This window comes from Herpailurus yagouaroundi, unplaced genomic scaffold, assembly GCF_014898765.1.
Source record: "Herpailurus yagouaroundi ecotype Mexico unplaced genomic scaffold, PumYag 210, whole genome shotgun sequence".
Taxonomy (NCBI): Eukaryota; Metazoa; Chordata; class Mammalia; order Carnivora; family Felidae; genus Herpailurus; species Herpailurus yagouaroundi.
The window spans coordinates 24334339-24354089 of NW_024412441.1; the positions used below are offsets into that span (position 1 = coordinate 24334339).

The 19751-nt window shown below is 44.8% G+C and overlaps 1 long non-coding RNA gene across 9 annotated transcripts in view; it reads right to left on the reverse strand.

The window, feature by feature from the left end:
• LOC121016456 (uncharacterized) overlaps nucleotides 1-19751 on the reverse strand; it is a 68881-nt gene that overhangs the window by 47823 nt on the left and 1307 nt on the right. For 7 of the 9 annotated variants that reach the window (XR_005784282.1, XR_005784280.1, XR_005784285.1 and 4 more), the window contains exons 2-5: nucleotides 14675-14797; nucleotides 14280-14587; nucleotides 12428-12515; nucleotides 10263-10403 (exon numbers count right to left, since the gene is read on the reverse strand). This is a non-coding gene — a long non-coding RNA (uncharacterized LOC121016456). Of the gene's footprint in view, nucleotides 1-10262; nucleotides 10404-11823; nucleotides 12516-14279; nucleotides 14588-14674; nucleotides 14798-19751 lie in introns of all 9 variants that reach the window. The other 2 variants (XR_005784286.1, XR_005784287.1) reach the window with 2 other exon arrangements.

Consider the following 19751-nt stretch of genomic DNA (forward strand, 5'->3'; position numbering starts at 1 on the left):
CCCCAGAGTATAACTTTTAAATCCGCATGAAGTCTGTCAGGACTGTTTCTGAGGAAAGATAACTAATAAGTGCCATCAGGTAACAAAGCTGTTACGCTTTTCGTCTTTCCACCTCACTTTATCAAGAGAAATGGGGAACTTCAGGTTTCAAGGGCGTTTTGCACAGGAAGCCCTAATGTGGCCTTAACACACGCTGAAGTCTCTAGCCGGGGGGAGGTTACAGAGGAGCAAAAGCTCCTTGACCGGACAGCATCCTTCAGGGGTTTCCAGAAGGAAGGTGATAAGTATATAAACCACCCACAAGCATGGGGAGCGTTCCAGGCCATCTGAAACCTTGGACCCTGTTTTGAAGAACAAGGGGATGCCATGAACTACCAAGCACAGAGCCTGGATTCGCTCCCCAAACCTAAGCAATAAGCTTCAATGCAGACAAGGAAAATACTTAGTTTGGCTTAAGTGGGCAGTTCAGGCCAGCGTGAACCGGGCAGGCAAAAGAGTCCAAGAATCTATAAAAGTTTTTAGAAAACAAGAAGGCATCGGTCAACAGGGATGGCCTGGCAACGGATAAGTGTGTTCCCCTCAAAGCTAGAGTTGAAGCCTCTTGAATATATCCAAAATGTCTGTGGTACCTACACGTGATAGGAAGATGAATTTTCCTAACTTGTATTTTATGTTCTCTATGGTCAGCATGAAACTTTTTCATAATTAGGAAATTTAATTAAATTACAACTTTTAAATATCTATCTATCTATCTATCATCTATCTGTCTAACCTATCTATCATCTCCCTTTCCGTAAAATGATGAAACCAGCAAAGTCTTCTAAGAGGACTCCTGAATCGGGTCTTTATCACAGAGGAATAAAAGTACATGGTGAGCTAGAAATGCACGAGTTGCCCCCACAGGCACAGAGCAGGGGGTAGGGCTGTGGGGGCAGGAAGCAAGGCTGGGAAGGGTCTCGAAGACCACATCTCAGGCACCCGCACTTTCCTGTTGGTTAGCGGGGGCTTGCTGAACCCGTCTAGGAATGAGCAAGTCTGTGTGGCCCCCTTACACTTCACGAGGTGCTGAGGGCTGGCCAAGGGTCGCAGAACACAATCACCGTCTTCAGAGCATGTAGAGGAGGTGCCCTTGTTTTGCAATGTATAATGAGGACGAATCACGTGGCCTCCATCGATGAGAAACTGAGTCCTAGGGGAGCACTGCAGCCTGAAGTCGGATGACATTTAGTCCAAAAGTGTGCACAGGACAGCAAGCGATGTAGCCGACAAACGGGGTTGGGGGGGGGGGGGGAATGCCTGGAAGAAATGGCATTGTTCCATGGCATTGCCTTTTAACCTACTGTGCCAGTCAGGGTCCCGGTGAGAAACAGAGGGCTCATTCAAATGGGTGACTCAGGAGAGGCCAGCAAAGGGTCTGTTTACAGAGGCGTCACTGGGGTTAAGAAAACCAAAACTGTGGCGACCAGATATCACCCCTAGGCTTGAAGCAGCAGTGGGGCGGGGGTGACTCCCGCCACACAGAAAAGCAATTGTGTCCCCCTAGGGCCAGCGGGAGGGACTAACCCGTCAGCAGCACCCTGACCTCACTCTCCTGTGCCTCAGTTTCCAGCTCCTGATCCAGCCAGACCCTATTGGCAAAGAAGCCATTGATGTCACCCCTAGGGACCTACTTTCCCAGGATTCTCCACAGAGCAGGGTGGAAAAGGGGAAAGAGGGGGTCTGGAGGGACAAATGGAACATGTCCAGCCCACATACTGTGTCCTGTACTTTTTTTTTTTTTAATTTTTTTTCAACGTTTATTTATTTTTGGGACAGAGAGAGACAGAGCATGAACAGGGGAGGGGCAGAGAGAGAGGGAGACACAGAATCGGAAACAGGCTCCAGGCTCCGAGCCATCAGCCCAGAGCCCGACGCGGGGCTCGAACTCACGGACCGCGAGATCGTGACCTGGCTGAAGTCGGACGCTTAACCGACTGCGCCACCCAGGCGCCCCTGTGTCCTGTACTTTTAAACACTCAGTTCTTATTCTCTGCCTTTCTCCACTGGAACATTAGCTCCCAGAGGACGGGGATTTCACCAGTCTGTTCTCCGCTGTATTCCAAGTACCTGCACCCAACAGGCATGCAGAGAATATCAGTTGGATGGTAGAACCGAAGCAAAGAAGAAAACCATTTGCCCAGTATTTAGTAGCAAGTAAGTAATAAGACAAGCAGCATTTTCTATAAGGTAAAAATAGTTCTTAACAGGGTGTTTCCCTACGGTAAACTGGGTCTTATTTTGGCCATTCCACCCAAAGCAAAATATAGCCAACATACATAAGAAGGAAAATACGGTGGGGTATAAGATTTGCTGAAAAGATTATATTTATGCTTTGCTTGGAGTGAAGAAAAGTTTTGGGAAGCGGACCGAAGAATTTTAAATCGCCTTAAAGAAACACAAGAAATACATCTTTCCCCTAACTCTCAGACCTGTGGTCTAGGAAAGAGGGGAAAGTTGCCAGGATTCTTAAAGCAACTCAGTGTTAAATAGTGAAAAGATGTCAGGGTGTGGGTTTGTGTGCCACGGGAGGTTTGAGAGACCAACATTGTCTGGATTTGATGACAGGTAATGACATTAACTAATTACAAAACTAATCACATTTGGAGCGGGGGAAGCTGAGATCATGATAAGCATAATCAAATCCCTGACTTCAGGGCTTCGGGAATCGGAGGATAAGTTTTCTCCCCTCGCAAAGCTTGACCAGATGCCTTTTGGAGTTCTTTGTCTGAATATTGTGGAAGATACCAAAGAGAGTCAGAACAGCATTCTGAATTGCAAAGCCCAGTGGCAGGACTGGCACTAAGTGAGGGCACTATAGGGACACCGTGTGGGTCCCTAGTGGCTGACGATGAGCCTTGTCGACCCCGGCATCAGGAGCTCCATCAAGGTAAGTGCCTGGGCCTTGACCCCCTACCTCTTCCCCTAGAAGCCGAAAGACCTGAGTCCCCCTCGCTGGTTGGGTCATCTTGGACAAATTCCAATCCACTGGAATCTCAGTGTCTTCCCCCACAAAGTAGAGATTAAAATACCAGTTGCGTTTGCCTCCCCAAATGGGCATGCGAATCCAGCGAAGGAGTTTACTTTGCAGATTATCAGCTGCTTTAAATATAACACGTATTGCTGGCATTAAGCCAAATCACAGGCCTGAATCCCTATGATATGAATACCTCACTCATCAGAAAGGTGGAGAATCTTTAGAATAAAGAAGCTGACCCCCTTCTGGTGGTAGGAAGTCCTCCACTGCTCTCTTTTGCCCCTCATGCTCTCTCTGGCCCCGTGGGAGGAAAGGGAAGAGGCCGGTCTCCTTCAAAGCATTTCCAGCCCTTGAAGGAGACAACGGAGCAGCGGCCGTGGTCATTCTTCGCATCTGGTAACATTCCTTAAGCCCCAGTGTAAAACTTGAAAGGAAAGGAAATCCTAAATGCAAACACTATCTTTCAGTCTCTTGGAAAATTTTCTACCTCCACTTTCTCTCTCCTACCAATTCACTCATCTTCAATTAAAGCCGTCTTTTGACTTAAACCTCACTTTTCAGAAGGCAAGCCATCACTTAAGAAAGAGAAAAACATTAAGAGATCCGGATTTCAATTAACTTTGCCGACGATTTTTACGTAATTCTGGGGGAGGCGTTATTCTTTTGGTAAAGTGGGGGGCACAGAACTCAAAGATGAACGGAGGTTTTGATGACGCCCGTGGGCAAAGACTAAACTATACTCAGTCCTGATCCCCAGGCCCTGCTGAACAGCAAAAACATTTGGAAAATGGCCTAGAAGAGAGACCTGCCGAATTGCCCATAACAATGGGTCACTCCATTACTGCCACTTGGGTAAAAAGCCTTTGGTAAATAGTGTTTCCTTGTACTTTTTCATTGTAATGTAATTTTTACATTTGGTGTTTACACAACTGTGCGATTTTTCTAGCCAATCAATAAAAAATATAACCCAATCTTACTTTTTTCAAAGCGGCAACTGTTTCAGAATTGTCCGATACATTCCCCTCGGAACAGGGGACCCCTGGGTTAGCGCCGCTCGCTTCGGTCCAAGCACATGCGCACAGGCCACAGTAACGACAACAGAGGAAACCACTGATACAGATATAATTTTTAATGTGTTGTGTCGCTGAATGTCTATCAGAGGGGAAAAGTCTGTGAGAATAGATTTAAAACAACAGGCATTTTCATCAGATAAGTACAAGGCATTCATCTCTGTCCTCTAGAAGTATGATTTCAGCATAACGAATGAAGGGAAGGAGCTCATTGGAATACAGCCCTTCTGAGCAACAGAGTGAAACCAACTTTCATGGAGAACCCTCTCCCCCGGTGGGGGCGGGGAGGGTCGCTCCTGCGATGAGGAATAAGGGATCGTCATCCAAACTCGAGCAACCATTAGGATCGAGCAAAGGAAAGAAGATGTAACCATAAAAGATGCAAGCAGGGATTTCATTTTAAAAGATTTATTCCGACCATACTTGACTTCCTGATGGGAAGTTCAACCCCGCGATAGAACCGGGCAATCTTCGGAAGCCCCTATGGGGGTGGAGCAGAAGGGTCCCTTCGGTGATCAAGCCACCACTTTTCCAGGAAGCACAAGGGAGCAAATTGAATCCAATGACCTCCTCTCCAACAAAACGCGAAAAGCAATGCTACTCAGTAGACACCTAGGCAAAGATATAAACGTGAACTTGTAGCTCGCCGCTCTTGACGGAAGGCAAGCATTAGACTTGCACCGGATGATGTAGCTTTTTCATAGTGATGCCAGTGCCCCCTGTCTCCTAGGGAATGATGGGGCTTCAGGTGAGGGAGCCTGAGCCCGATGAGTAGCCCACGGCACGCTCTGTGTGCTGCGTGTCAGTCCCGTTCCCAGGGCTTTACCCCTCACCCAACCCTGTGAGGGGGTCCAGTCGTCCACTCCGTTTTACAGATGACACGGCGACACATGAAAGTGACTTGCCCCAGGTCACACGGTTACCAGGGGCTGGAAAAGCGCCCACAGCCAGACAGCCAACTCTGAGAGGACCAAATAACCCCAGTGCTGCGGCTGAACCGAACTGAACGGAAAGTTGGAAAAGTGGTAGCCTTGAAAGAAGGCAGGAAACGATTTGGCTTAATTATAATCATCTCCAAAATCAAAACCAATTTGCTGAATTCTCCCCCCCTTTCACCTCAGCAGTCTTGAGCAACGTTTCTGTGAGGACAGAGAGACAAACATCCTCTCTCGGCCCACCCTCCCTGAACCTCCATCCTGAATTTACCCGCTGAACGGAAACAAGTCCTGACACTGAGGAGCACCTCAGGGATCGCAAGAGAGAACAAGGAGCCCGTCACAGAGGTCAGCTCGAGACCCCCAAAACACTCGGAACCCCAGCAGCCCCGTGCCACCGCTCAGGGGTATGGTGTCGCGCCCCCCCCCCCACGCAGGAGGGGAGGCAGGCAGCCCCCTGGGTTCATCCAGTGTGACTCATCCATTTCAACCTTGCGAAGAAGGTTTCTACATGTTCTGCCCATTCTAACACAGAGCCGGTGCTAATCTCAGTCCTCAGCTCAGGTATTAAAAATATGTAAGTTCTGGGGGCACCTGAGTGGCTCAGTCGGTTAAGCATCCGACTCTTGATTTCAACTCAGGTCATGATCTCACGGTCATGAAATTGAGCCCATGCTCAGCATGGAGCCTGCTTGGGATTCTCTCTCTACCTCTCCCTCAGCCCCTCCCCTGGGTTCGCTCATGCTCCCTCTCTCTGTCTCTCAAAATAAATATTTTATATATAGAGAGAGAAATATATCAGAATTGGGGCCTCCCTTGTGCCTAAGCCATGGCCAAGTTCTGGGGATTCTTTAGTTCTAAGACATGGTAAGGGAGAGGCCATCAGTGTTTGATGTCATGTGTCTATTCAAGCAACCTTTGATATGTCGCTCAGTCCTTCCCCCCCACCCCGCCTTGGTCCTCACAAGCCTTCTGCCCAAGCTTCTGGACAGCCTCGTGCTCCACAATTACCGCTCCTACCAGATGTCAAGAGACCAAGCATAGATCTCCTTCTCCCTGCCCTTTCCCCCACCATCAAGACTGTGAAATGTACCCACAGACTTTGTAATCTCCACTCTTTAGCTGGGCCCTAAAGGCTCTCTGTTCCCCCAAGAATGTAGCAAAACCGTAAGGCTTGCGTCTGGAAGGATATCACAGAAACCCAACAACAGAGGCTTGACCAAATAGAAATTTAATGTGAGACACAAAAAAGTCGGGCACAGGGGCACCTGGGTGGCTCGGTCAGTTAAGCGTCTGACTCTTGGTTTCGGCTCAGGTCATGATCTCACGGTTCGTGGGTTCAAGCCCCGTGTTGGGCTCTGCGCTGACAGCACGGAACCTGCTTGGGATTCTCGCTCCTTCCTTCTCTCCCTGCCCCCCACTCTCAAAAATAAATAAAATAAAACTTTTTTAAAAAATCGGGCACAGGGCGAAACAAAGACGTAGTCAAAGAACCAGGCTCTTCCTAGCCTCCAGCCTGTTTAGCGCTGTTTAACAATGGCCGCTGTCCCCTGGGCATCCCATATCATGTGAGCAGGACGAAGCTGGCTGGGAAGGAAGTGGCTACGATGGACCATGGCCTACGTTTCCCGCCAGCACTGGAGGCATCCACCTACTCCAATCTGAAGGGTGGTGGGAAGGTGAGCTGTTGGTTTTCTAGCCTCTGTTACAGGAAATAGCCAGTAGGGTGGGGATTGAGAGTGTCAACCTAAAGAATCTGCCACCACCAGGGAAGACGTATTTTTCACTGTCACTTCCCTCCCTGAAAAAAAATAGGCACTGGCCTAGTTGCTTGAATGAGGTGAAAGTGAAAAGAAAAAACTAGATAGAGGTAAAAGGTTGGATAATGCTTCACACGATATTATCCAACCTCATGGGTTCAAGAACACCTCGGTCTGGGTAGACGCCCAGAGGAAGTTCTAATGTTACTGGCTTCTCTGCAGGATTGGAATCAATGACCTAGACAGTTGAGACCTTCATCCAAACTCCTGCACTCTCAGCCTGCATGACCTAAACCAAGGGCCCCTGTTCTTCCGTCCCTATCTTGGCTTGGTGCAAAAGACCCAGAAGGCACTTAGCGAATGGGTGTTGGGCCAAAGAAAGTCCCGAATTTGTGAGCGGTGGAGGTTGGGCCAGAATGTGGCGGAGATGTTTCCTAACGTGTATGACACTAGAAGACCCAGTCACTGAGGGAGAACTTACAAAGACTAGCCATTTAATGCCAACCGTGTTCTACCCAGCTCCTTTGGGGAGGCCTGGAAGGGTCAGCTCAAGGCTCAGTGCACCTACAGAGATCCAAAGACCCCCCACCCTTCCCTCTCCTACAGCTTCAAAATCACTTTAGCCACCACACGGTGTAGCAGAAACACTGACCCACCTGAATCTCAACCCTAGGTCTGCTATGCTCAAACCTTGGGAAAGTTCCTTTGAACTGAGCCTTAATTTCTCTATCTGTAACCTGAAGACTGCAATATCTACCTTGCAGGGTTACTGTGAACATGGCAGATAATGGATGTAGAATACCTGTCCACTGGCTTTCTTAGTCCATGGTAATCTTCCTGCAAGAAGGTGCTGGGGTCTTGGATTGGACCACGAGTAGAACACTGCCTGCTCTATCAGGGTAGATTTCCTCCCTCTCCAGAACTGGGTTTGGTTGGTTGGCTCCTTGTTCTGAGGAGGGAGGCCGGTAACAGGGCAGGTTGGCTGAGAGAGCCCTTCAATCTCACGTGGCCAATTGGTGCTGACCTGTAGGGATCCCCAACTGACCTCAACGCTGCACAAAACTGTGCCCGTTTGTGTGCCTTGACGTGGGGTGACACTCTGATCTCCACGATTTGATCATACAGTAACACCACTTGCAAAGTGATTCATTCTTTGGAGCCCTTGGGGCACCTTTGGTACTAACCTACACTTCCAGGGTCATCCGTACACAAACAAGTGTCAGAAGCGCTGTGATCAACACTATGCTCAGTAAAACCAAAAAAAAAAAAAAAAAAAACGTCGTGCTTGGCAAAAAATGAAATAACAAGAATCTCTGGCTACATTAAACGACGTAAAGAACCAAGGAAGGAAGAACCCCATATGCCCGAGAAGACCATACCTGAAGTTCTGGGGCATTCTGTGAGCTTCCCTACGGGGACACAAACTGAAACCTGGCCAGAGGAGGGGTGGGCGTGGCCACCAGCCACAAAGAGAAAGCTCTTCCCCTATGCCCCAGTTGAAGAAGTGGGAGGAGCTCTGCGTGGTAGGGGGGAAAAGGATAAACACTGTCTTCAAATATTTTCAGAGAGCTCTCACGTGCAAGAATGAGCCTTATTTTAATGTGCATCAAGAAGTAAACCTAGAGCCACTCGTGGAGTAGTCCGCGAAGGCAGCTTTTGACCCAACTGACGGAAAGGACTTCCATGACCGCATTTGAAGGTGACACGTGCAGCCCTGAGTGACAGTGAGCTCCAGAAGCTAATGCTATCCAAGACCGGAGAATGAGTGCATGCTGATGAGATCATACCACCCGTGCCTCGTGCGCCTGTGAGGAGGGCCAAGGAGAACATTGCTTCAAATCCCCTTGTGTGCCGCCTTTCAGGTGGCAACTTGGCCACACTGCTCTGGACTGTCAGCTATTTGCTTCCCCCTGCCTCCACTCCACAGACTTCGTCATGTGCAACCCAATGGAGCCTCTTCTTCTGTCCCCTTGGCTGGCCTCTGCCCTCCCTTCCCGGAGCTTCCCTATCACCCATGAAGCATGAGACAACTCCAGCGAAACTCCGCTCCCAGCCATGCTCAGCCCAGAGGTAAGACGGGGAAGTAAGGGGGTGTTAATGTCCCACGAGGAAAACCGTTCACCAATCGGTGGTTGGCACTAGCCAACAAATTCTTTTGCCATCTTCCTTCTATTAGTCCATCCTGAGACCTCATGGTTTATGCTCTGGGAGGACAGTCCCTGTATTGGGTCCCCGTGGCTGCTATAACAAATTGCCACAAATGTGATGGCTCAGAACAACAGACGTGGATTATTGCAGAAGTCTGCGGTCAGTACTGCCGAGGGGCCAGTAGAGGCTGTGCCGCTTCCAGAGGCCCTACCGGAGGGTCCCTTCCTCATGGATTCCAGCTTCCAGTGACCGCCCACATGCGACCGTTTGTGACCCCATCACTCTAACTCCTGCCTCCCTGATCCCACTGCCCTCTCCTCCGTGTGTCAGATCTACCTCTGCCTGTGCCGCCATCTTATAAAGACATTTACAATCGGATTTAGGACCTACCCAGATAACCCAAGGTGATCGCTCCACCTCAGGACCCTTAGTCACATCTGCAAAGCCTTTGGCACAGTCGGTAACATTCACAGGTTCTAGGAATTAGGATATAAGACATTTCTCTGGAGGCCAATATTTAGCCTACCACCTTCCCAAGGACTGAGCAATCAGTTACGCCACACACCAAGTTGGGACCACATCAATAACACACCCTTGTATTTGCTCCTTTCGTCTCAGCCTCACCACCATTCTCCCAAACACGTCCCATTCTGGGACTGACCTCTCCACTAAAGAGACAGCACATGAAATTCTTCCTCAAGTTCTCCTTCCTGGGGAACTCAAAGTAATACGTGTAAACCATCAGGAACATGGCACACATTAGTGGTAGTGACAGCGGCTATAGTAATATGAGAACGGTTCCTATGGTTTTCAAGGAAATGTGACTTTTTTCCAGAGCATTGTTTAATCACTTAAAAATAGGCTATACACTGAGGAAATGGAGGTCATCTATTCTGGTGGGATTTTACACTGTGTTGAAAGATTTATTTCCCCTCTACAAAACATTTCCACCCTAATGACAATTATTCAGGAGAACACCTGCTAAAAGATTAGAATTAGAAAAGGAAGGGCTTTCCCGCCGCAAATGGAAGAAAATTCACTCAATTACAGGGAAGTTAAATAAATTAGTTAATGCTTACAAATTTCTCACAGTTATCTGAAAAGTGTTACCTGTATCACTACTAAGACCTGCTATGAATATGTTTTTTGTGTGCTGAACCAAATTACGTTTCTTAAAATAGCAGCAGCCTGGGTCCTGGGACCATCTGAGAAGTAACATGGTTTCATTAATGAATTACAGAAGCAAATACCACCCCCCCCAAATTCAGTTGTCAGGGCTGTGACTGACTTATGGGATGGGAGGGGGAGGAGAATAAGGCAGAATTTTCTACTGTACCTCTCAGAAGTCTTTGCAGGTGACAATTCTCCAATGGAAGATTCCGGAAGGTTTGTTTTTTTTTTGTTTTTTTTTTTTTATGAAGCAACTTCACTGGCACCTTTGCTTCAGAGAACCATAGACTTAGGCTCGCGGATCAACCTGGAAAAAAAACCAAAATACAAGTAGCCCACAACACTGGATATTAAGAAAATATTGGCAAATTTCCCTGTTAAAATAGCAAGTATCAAAAACAGAAACTTTCAAGAATTTAACTTCTCTGACCATGACAAGGCAAACTTAGTATTTTCGTGGAAGCTGCTTCCTCTGGGCACATTTGATAATCATCATTTCAAAAATTACAGGACACATCATTGAATGAATACAATCTGAATGAAGGCTGTATTTAAACAGTGTGGTAAAATAAGTCCACATCTGGCATGTTTAATTTATGTCACTTAATTGGACAATTCGTATTTGAAAATTCCTCTGATCTGGAGGCCCTTGGACTTTATATACAAAATGTTAACTTGCAAATCTTCCAAACCTAGATGGTCTGCAACCGTTAGTTGCTGGTACAATCTGCTATCAACATTTCAGCATCTCTCTCTTTGCTTTCATGGTATATACACACATATAAATAGTACACACACACGCACACACTCACACACACCATAAAAGAACATGTCAGGCTGTTGAATGACAGGATTGCTCTTCCTTTTCCAACCCATCTACTCTTTTGTTCTCCATATCACAACTAAGGGCCAGCCCGTTGGGCAGGACAGAGGAAATCGAGAGAAGAATCTGTATCCTTCTGGAGGATTCTCATCACAACGATTTAAGAACAAAATCATTCTGAGAGTCTCCCAACTTTGCTTTACATAGTCCTCACTCTCCCTGAAAAATTCAGCTCCTTTTCCATTCATAGCAGGCTTTTAAATAATATTCAGTAGTGAATGAGTGAAAGAATGAATGAATGAATGAACGAACGAAAGAACTGAGCCTTTCTGAAGCCATGGAAAGAAACATGCTGTAAAGAAGCATATGGTGGGGGCGTCTGGGAGGCTCAGTCAGTTAAGCGTCCAACTTCGGCTCAGGTCATGATCTCACGGTTCGTGGGTTCAAGCTCTGAGTTGGGCTCCACACTGATTTGAGGAACCTGCCTGGGGTTCTCTCTCTCTCTCCCTCTCTCTCCGCCCCTCCCCGACTTGCACTTTCTCTGTCTCTCAAATAAAGTAAAATTTTTAAAACAGCATATGGTATGCTGTGAAGAATGGTGACTTAAATCAGGAAACCTAGCTTCCAGCTCCTCTAATGGCTTAGCACTTGACCTGGGGTAGGCTATCTGTCTTGTGTCTTCACAAGCCAAACAGAAATAACACTTACCCTGATGTTTTCATATGTCACAAATACAGCATCTTACGGTTTAGAGACTCACATTCTCTCACTTGACCCACTCAATGACCCATTAGTGGCAAAGGGTGCCCAACTTTTGGCCTGGAGGCAGACCTCCATAATGTTGACCTCCATAAGGTCTTGAAGTAGTTAATAAAAGTGAACTCCAAGCCAGAAGTTTCAGCACCTTCTCCTCCATGTAGCAGACAAAGGAAGAGCCCAGCCGTGATCAGTGACTTGCCACTGAGACAATAATGACAGAGTCTTTTCTCAACCATGACTCCCGGCCCCAAATCTGCGTCACTTCCTGCTGTCCATACGCCCAGTACTGAACACCCGTTACATCAGCACATTCCCAAAGGCCCTCAGCATTTCATCAGATGAGAGCTGCTATCCGAATGCCTATGAATACATTTGTGAGCATGGAGTAGCTATTTAGAAGATACTCAGCGAATTGGATAGACTACATCAAGAGCCAGCACCCTTTTTCTGTAAAGAACCACAGTCAATTCTTTCGGTTCTGTAGGCCATGTGGTCCCTGTCGCTACTACTCCGTGTTCTGGTGCAAAAGCAGCAGCAGGCGATCCGTCAACAAATGGGCGTGCCTGTGTTTCAATAAATCTTTATTTACAAAAGACAGGCAACACGTCAGCTTTAGCCCGCAGGCCTCCTTCCTTCGTTTGCCAAACTGTTGGACGACATCAACTTCCAGAACCATCTCGATGTCAAAACCGTTATTTTCAAACCTCCTTTTAGAAACGGGGTCCTGACAACCCTTGATGAACACATACATCCAGGCCACCTTTGTCCCTCTTCTTCCAGTGTCCTCTGAACAAACACCAACTGGCATGGAGCATTTATCCTTCAATTGCAGCTACTCTGTAAGACAAAGCAGGGGCAGAGATTAAAACCAGACCCCCGGTCTTTGTGCCATACCCGGCATATCAAGTGCCCCTCTTCAAATTGTACCGAGTTCACTGTCTACCTAATAGAGAAAATAGAAGCACTCTTTCACTTAACAGTCTTTTAGTAAGGGTCTGGGGGGTGGGGGACAAGGTTTACTAAAGGCCCTTATAAGATGCCGGCTGAAAGGAATAATACTCCTTGGCACCACAGAATCTTTTTCATGTGAAGCTACATGATCACTTTTCATTTTGTTTCTCAAGCACCCCATGGCACCCATCCATGTATTAGGCTAATAACTGCATGAATCTAGTTAAAAGGAACCAAGCAATTATTTTAATTAGAAGAGAACAAAAATAACACTCCTGGATTCTGTTTTAAGGGGCAAGAAGGAAGTAGTCAGGGTTCAAAAAGATCCCACAAAATATTTTTGTGAAAGGAAAAATAATTAAGGCCAAATTTAGAATGTACTTGCAATAAATGGGCCAAATAAAATGAATGGCCCCACTGTGCAACTAAAACCCATTCATATATAAGAGCCCCAGAAAGTCCATTTTTACGTGATACCATTTTGAGGGTATAGCCAATTTTGCAAAGTGAAAGTGAACGTCTAGTAGAGACTTTAATGATCCTTGTGAATCTCTTACACAATTTCTTAGAGAGTTTCTGTGTAAACTCTTTTATTAATAAGAGAAAAGGGGAAGGACATTGGTCAATTTGCCTTTCAAGTAGGATTATTATTTTTTTTTTTCATTTAAATTCTTGGAGGAAAGTGTTCAAATTTGTTTCTCTGGAAAAAATCTATCTTTATAGAAAATCCTTGTTACCAAGGATTCTAGAAAAAGCGAATTCCATCATAAGAGTCTTAATCCGATGAACCGCAATCAGTCATTCAGGAAGAGATTGATATCTGCAGATTTTCCATAACCTTTGCCTTCCTGCCTCCCTTCCAGTCATGGCATTTGGACCATTTCATTCCATCTGGGGCTTCCAAAAAAAAGACGGAATGAAACTCAAACCAGTCAACTAGTAAGTGCTGTTCCTTCTGTTTAAGTCTATGTGTGTTTATTGAACACTTGCTATCATCCAACACATAGTGAGTTATAGATGTAGGAATAACTAAAATCTGGACCCAGCCTTCAGGAAGTTCAGAGTCTAATCAGAGACAGAGGCATGGATGAAAAGGAGACCATGCAGCTCCAGCTGGGTGGGATCAAGGGTCTCTGGCCTGGGTTGATTGTTAAAGAATGGACTGCCCGGGGAAAAGACACGGACAGTCCATCCCCTGGGGCAAGATCAGCATACACAAAAGCTGGGACACAAAGAACCCTGGGGGAACACTGGGAACTGCAGCAGACAGAGCTGCCAGAGTGTGAGGCAAAGACTGAAGAGGAGAAGAGAGCTGCTGGAGAGGCAAGCAACAGCCAGGTCATAGGAGAAGTCGTGTGCCATGTTCATGAGCCCGGACTTCCCCTCATAGAGCAATGGAGAGCCACGGAGCAGTTTTCAACATGGACTTACAAGCCAGCTGCCCATTTTAGAGTGAGCACTTGGACGGCTGGAAAGGGGATGAAATGGACACTAGGTGCCCCACAAGTGCCATAGTCCAAGCAAGAGGTGATAAGGCCTTGAACTTGGACAATAGCAAGTAGGAATGGAGAGATGGGGTCAGGTATGAGATATACAGTTTTGAAGGAGATTAAAATTAAAAAAAAAAAAAAACCCTCCATGGAACAGTACCTGAAGGGGCCAAAAGCAGATGAAATTGGCTTTGAAGGTTCTCGGTGGGAGCAGGTGTTTTATCTGAATGTTGGTCATATGTCCAAAAAGCTTCTCATCTCATAGGCCCTCCTTTAAACCCAGGATGAGCTGTGATCGTGGGTTCTAGGATTGAGATGGAATAACAGATTTCGGCCCTGGGCACACGAGCAGGCTGTCAGTGCCCACGGAAAACTCCCAGAAGATAGTGGAACCTCCATTTTCTTCCCCAGGCAAACTCACACAAAACCAGTCTCCTGCCGCAAGTCTAAGTTAACCTCTACAGAAGCCTGGAATGAAAGAACATTGTGGTGAATACTTACTGTGCTGGTTATTTTTATGCATCAACTTGACATGGCTAAGAGATGCCCAGACACCTGGTAAAACATTACTTCTGGATGTGTCTGTGAGGATGTTTCTGGAAGAGACTAGCGTTTCAACCAGTAGATGAGTAAAGAAGGTCACCCTCACCAGTAGGCACCATCCAATCCACTGAGGGCCTGAATAGAACAGAAAGGCAGAGGAAGGGTGAATTTTCTCCTTGCCTCAGCTGGGACATCCACCTTCTCCTGCCCTTGGGCATCAGAGCTTCTGGTTCTTAAGCCTTCTGAATCCAACTAGAACTTACACAATTGCCCTCCACACACATCCCTGTGATTCTCAGGCCTTCAGACTTGGGCTGAGTTACATGATCAGCTTTCCCGGTTCTCCAGCTTGCAGACAGTAGATTGTGGGACTTCTTGGCCTCTGTAACTGTGCTGTCAATTCCTATAATAAACACACACACACACACACACACACACACACACACACACACACTGGCTCTGTTTCTCTGGAGAACCTAATGATATACTTAAGACAAACTACATGTATTTTAAATAACTATATTAGATTAGCCTTATTTATGTTTTAATTTTTTTAAAGAATATACAGAGGATGCCTCTCCAACTCGTTTTATGAGCCAGCTAAACCTCGATAATGCACCTGACAAGGGTATTACGGTAAAGGAAAATAACAGGTAAATTTCAGGCATACTCATTGTTGGAAAAATTATCAAAACACGCTGCAATACTTCAAATAAATAATATATCATAAGTACATTGGGTTTAGTCCAGAAATGTAAAATGGGATTAACATTCAAAAATTTATTAAATAATTCACATTCTAAAAGAATAAAGGGGGGAGGAGGAAATCATATGATCATTCTATAAATAAGTGAGTACTTAATTTATGACAAAAAGATCGCTTCAGAGTACTGGGCAACGAAGTCTTTTTCATTAATGGTACAGAGTAAGTAGATATCATGGAGGAAAAAACAAATTTGATCCCAACCTCACACCATAGGCAAAAATCAATGCCATGTGGATTATAAATCTAAACGTGGAAGGTAAAACAATAAAGCTTCCAGAAGACAGTATAAAAGGATATTTTCATGGCCTTCAGATAAACAAAGCTCTCTTAAATTAGACATAGACAGCACTAACTATAAAGGAAAATATTGCAAAAATTAAACTACATTAAAATTAAAATCTTCTATCCATCCAAAGATACCATAAAAAGAGTGAAAAATCAAACTCAGGGTGGTATAAGATATTTGCAATATATATGAATAAAAAAGGATCACATCCAGAATATATAAGTATCTCCTACAAAACAGTAAGAAAAGATGAAAAACACAGGACACCTGGGTGGCTCAGTTGGTTAAGTGTCTGACTTTGGCTCAGGTTATTATCTTTTGCTTCATGAGTTCTAGCCCAGCGTCTCTGGCTCTGTGCTGACAGCTCGGAGTCTAGAGCCTGCTTCAGATTCTGTGTTTCCCTCTCTCCCTGCACCACCCCCCTCCCCCACAACTCACACTCTGTGTCTCTCTCTCAAAAATAAACACTGAAAAAAAAAAAGAAAAGATGAACATTGCAATGGAAAAATCACCAAGACCCTTGAAAAGCCCATTCACAAAATATCCAAATGGCCAGTGTACATGAAAAGATACTCAACTTATTAATAATCTGGGAAATGAAATTAAAACCATAATGAGATTCAAGTACATACCACCAGAATGATCAAAATCAAAAAGAGGAAGAATACCAAATGTTAATAAGGATTAGAGCAGCGGATCTCTCGCCCACTGCTGGTGGGAGTGGAAACTGATACAACATCTTTGGAAAACGGACATCATTAAAGCTGAGCACAGTCATGCCCTACTACTTAGTAACTTTCCCCTTAGTCTATCTACTCAAAGAAAACACACGCACACCCATCAAAGACGTGCATGAAGAAGCTTACAGTAGCACTCTCTGAGAGAACCAAAAACGGAAAACAACCAAAATGATCATCAAGGCTGAAATGGGTATTGATACAATCGAAGGAAATGAAACAAGGAAAATAGGATTGCACCCAGCCACACAGATACAGCCCATAAATACACCTGAAGTTGAAAAACAAAAACAAAACTCAAATCTGTGGTGTTAGACATCAGAAGAGCGGTTATCTTTAAGGAGGAAAGGGGAGTCCCATCCTAGGGGCCATCGGACACGGTGGCTGTATATTCTCTTTCTTGTCCTGCAAGGTGATTATGGGATGTGTTCTCTCCAGGATAGCATATTGGGTCCCATGTTCCTGCTCTGTGTAATCTTCCATACATGGAACCCCAAGAAAACTTCCCCAAAACATTTCAAATATTGATTTCCATTCCTTCGGTGAAGTAAACGGAAGCACTAAATATTATCGAACATCTTTATTAAAATCAATCAGTGGCTTGTTCTCACCTATGGTCAGTGTATTCTCCAGATGTCAGTTACAGAGCAGAAAATAAGAATCACACCTAGCTGGACTAGGAAGGAGAGAATGCCTTCTCCTTGAGGGAAAATGAATAAAACTGGGTCCCTTCGCAGTTTAGCTAAGAGGTAAGTGATGTGTAAGAAGAAGAAAAAAAAAAGTTAAAGGTCCAACGTAGAAAATAAAGACTTAATGAAGGTGCTCCTGGAGGCTCATACAATTCTAGCCTTATATAAAGCAGGATTAAAAGGTAACAAATTTAGGCTGGCTACAAGGAAATGTGTTCTTATGAAATGTGTAATTAACCTGCAGCCAATGGTTTTAAGAAAATCCCACTCCTCCTTCAAAAAAAAAAGAAAAAAAAAAACACAAAGATTAGCTATTTATAGCAGCCAAACCAGCATCCGCAGTTACACTGCCTAATATTGTATTACAAAGACTCCCCTGCTTCCAGGCAAAAACCGATAGCCAGCTGGGGTCAGGAAGAAAATTTCCCCTTTGGTGTAGTATTTCACAGCTCTGTTATCGAATATTGGACAATTCGCGGGCCTGCGAAGGTATTCGCACCCCCGTTTGGGGCGCCTGGCCCTGGGATCCACAATACTGCGTGGAAACAGCCTATTGTTTTAATTCTGGATGGCAACACCTGTAGAGCTGTATTTAGGCAACACCTTGCGTTTCCAAAAGGTAAACACAATGAACATAATCAAAATTGGCCCAACACTACTGTTTTCACATCAACAATCTATAAATATATGGAAGAACTCAATATACGTGTGAAATAAACAGAACAGGCATACCTACACCGAGGTAATTCAGAAGACAGCTCTATAATTTAGCAGCTTGGATTTCAATTGTTGCATTTTTAGGTACGAAAAACACAGACATTATTCATCAAAGTGATTGTCCTGCGCACTTGTATACCTTATATAATTTATTTTTTCAGGGCTTTTTACTTCAAAGAAATCACTAGCTAATGACATTTCAGACTTAAGAAATTTTTCTGATAGCACGTTGGAATTCCCTCAGGGACAGGATTGTGAATAAGTGGATTTTTTTAAAGATCATTAACAGATATTACAAACCAATTCAAACGGAGCATTTTCTTTGCAAATTACCTTTAACTTTTAAAGCCATTGGAAAAAAAAAAGACAGTGAGTGATTTAATTTACTTAACCTGTCTGCGAATTGCAGCTTGGTGCTGTACCGGCGACTGCATTTGCAACCAAAAAATATCTCTAACTATCTCTAATAGAGATATTTTTCTAAATTATCGCACTCGATGAGTGATATCTCAAAAGACAGTAATGTTTATTTTTTTTTTTCATTTAGCAAGTTTCCCTGGAATTGGGAATTTTATTTTATTGATAGGCCTAAAGTAAAAACAGAGCCCTGCACTGTCTATATCTGTTGCTTAATTAAAACTCTCTGGTAATTAGCAGGCTTATCGTTTCCTGAGTGAGTGGATGGTGGTGCTTTGGTGGTAGATTGTGGGTTTTGGGGGGGAGGGGGTGGCCTTTTTATTTAATGATCAAACCATAGTTTCTGGGCTAAAGAGCTAATATTTGGGGGTGAGAAGCACCTTTATTCTCCACGTATATCAGGTCTGATGCTTCCTTGCATCAACACCCCGTTGTGTATGTTTTCCATTCAAAGAGCTCCCGGGGACTTCAAAGGGAGTTGCCTGCAAGGACGGTCTACGTGGGAGTCCTGAAAGGCTCCAGAACAGGCCAAGAGCAGGGAGAAACCTTGCCAAGACTAGCTCACGCTGGAGCCCCCAAACCATGTCACAAAATTAAAGGATCTCCCCTGCCTACGCCATCCCACAGCGCACGTGGGAAATGTCCCCGGGCTTGCCAAGCACTGTGCTGGCTTCTCGGGCTACTACTTATAAATATTTGATGAGCAGCGCTCCATTTATAAGAAAGTATGTTAATAAGAATATTCTTTGAAATTGGAGTCCAATGCAGGCTTTAAAAAGGCTCATTGTTGGAGGTACTACAGATTTCCTTCTTTTCCCTTTTAAAGTGCAAAGTCAGCTTACCACAAACCAAACAAACAAACAAGAAAAAAAAAAAAAAACCCTCACATCCTTTCGGATGTCCCATCAACGACAACCAAAAATGGGTAAGACTCTACAGGATGTTCTATTTGGGGAAGGCTTGGTCAAATGTGGGGGGATGAAGGAACATAGAAACCAGTATTTCTTGAGTGTCTTTTGTGTGCCAGATGTTTAAATTCTCCCCTTTGAGTCCACACCGATATATTAGGAGGTAAATGGTATTACGTCCATTTTAAAGATGGAAAATGGCCTCACAGAGAACCCACAGGGTGTCTATTCCAAAGCCCCACATCGGTAAGTGCAGAGCTGGTCTGGAAACCAGATCTACCTGACCTCAAAGCCCGTGTTTGTTCTCTCCCTCCTGCTAGCTCCCAGGTGCCTGCTGGTTTCACAGGGATATGGCCCCGTCTTTTCTCACTTCGCTGGGATGGTTTCCTCATCTGGAGGAAATAAATCTAAATGGGAGTGATTTTTCATGTAACAGAAGTCAAAACATAGCTTAAAAATAAAATACAATTTAAAAAAATAGAATATAAAATAGAATAGAATAGAATAGAATAGATAAAATAAAATAAAATAAAATAAAATAAAATAAAATAAAATAAAATAAAATAAAA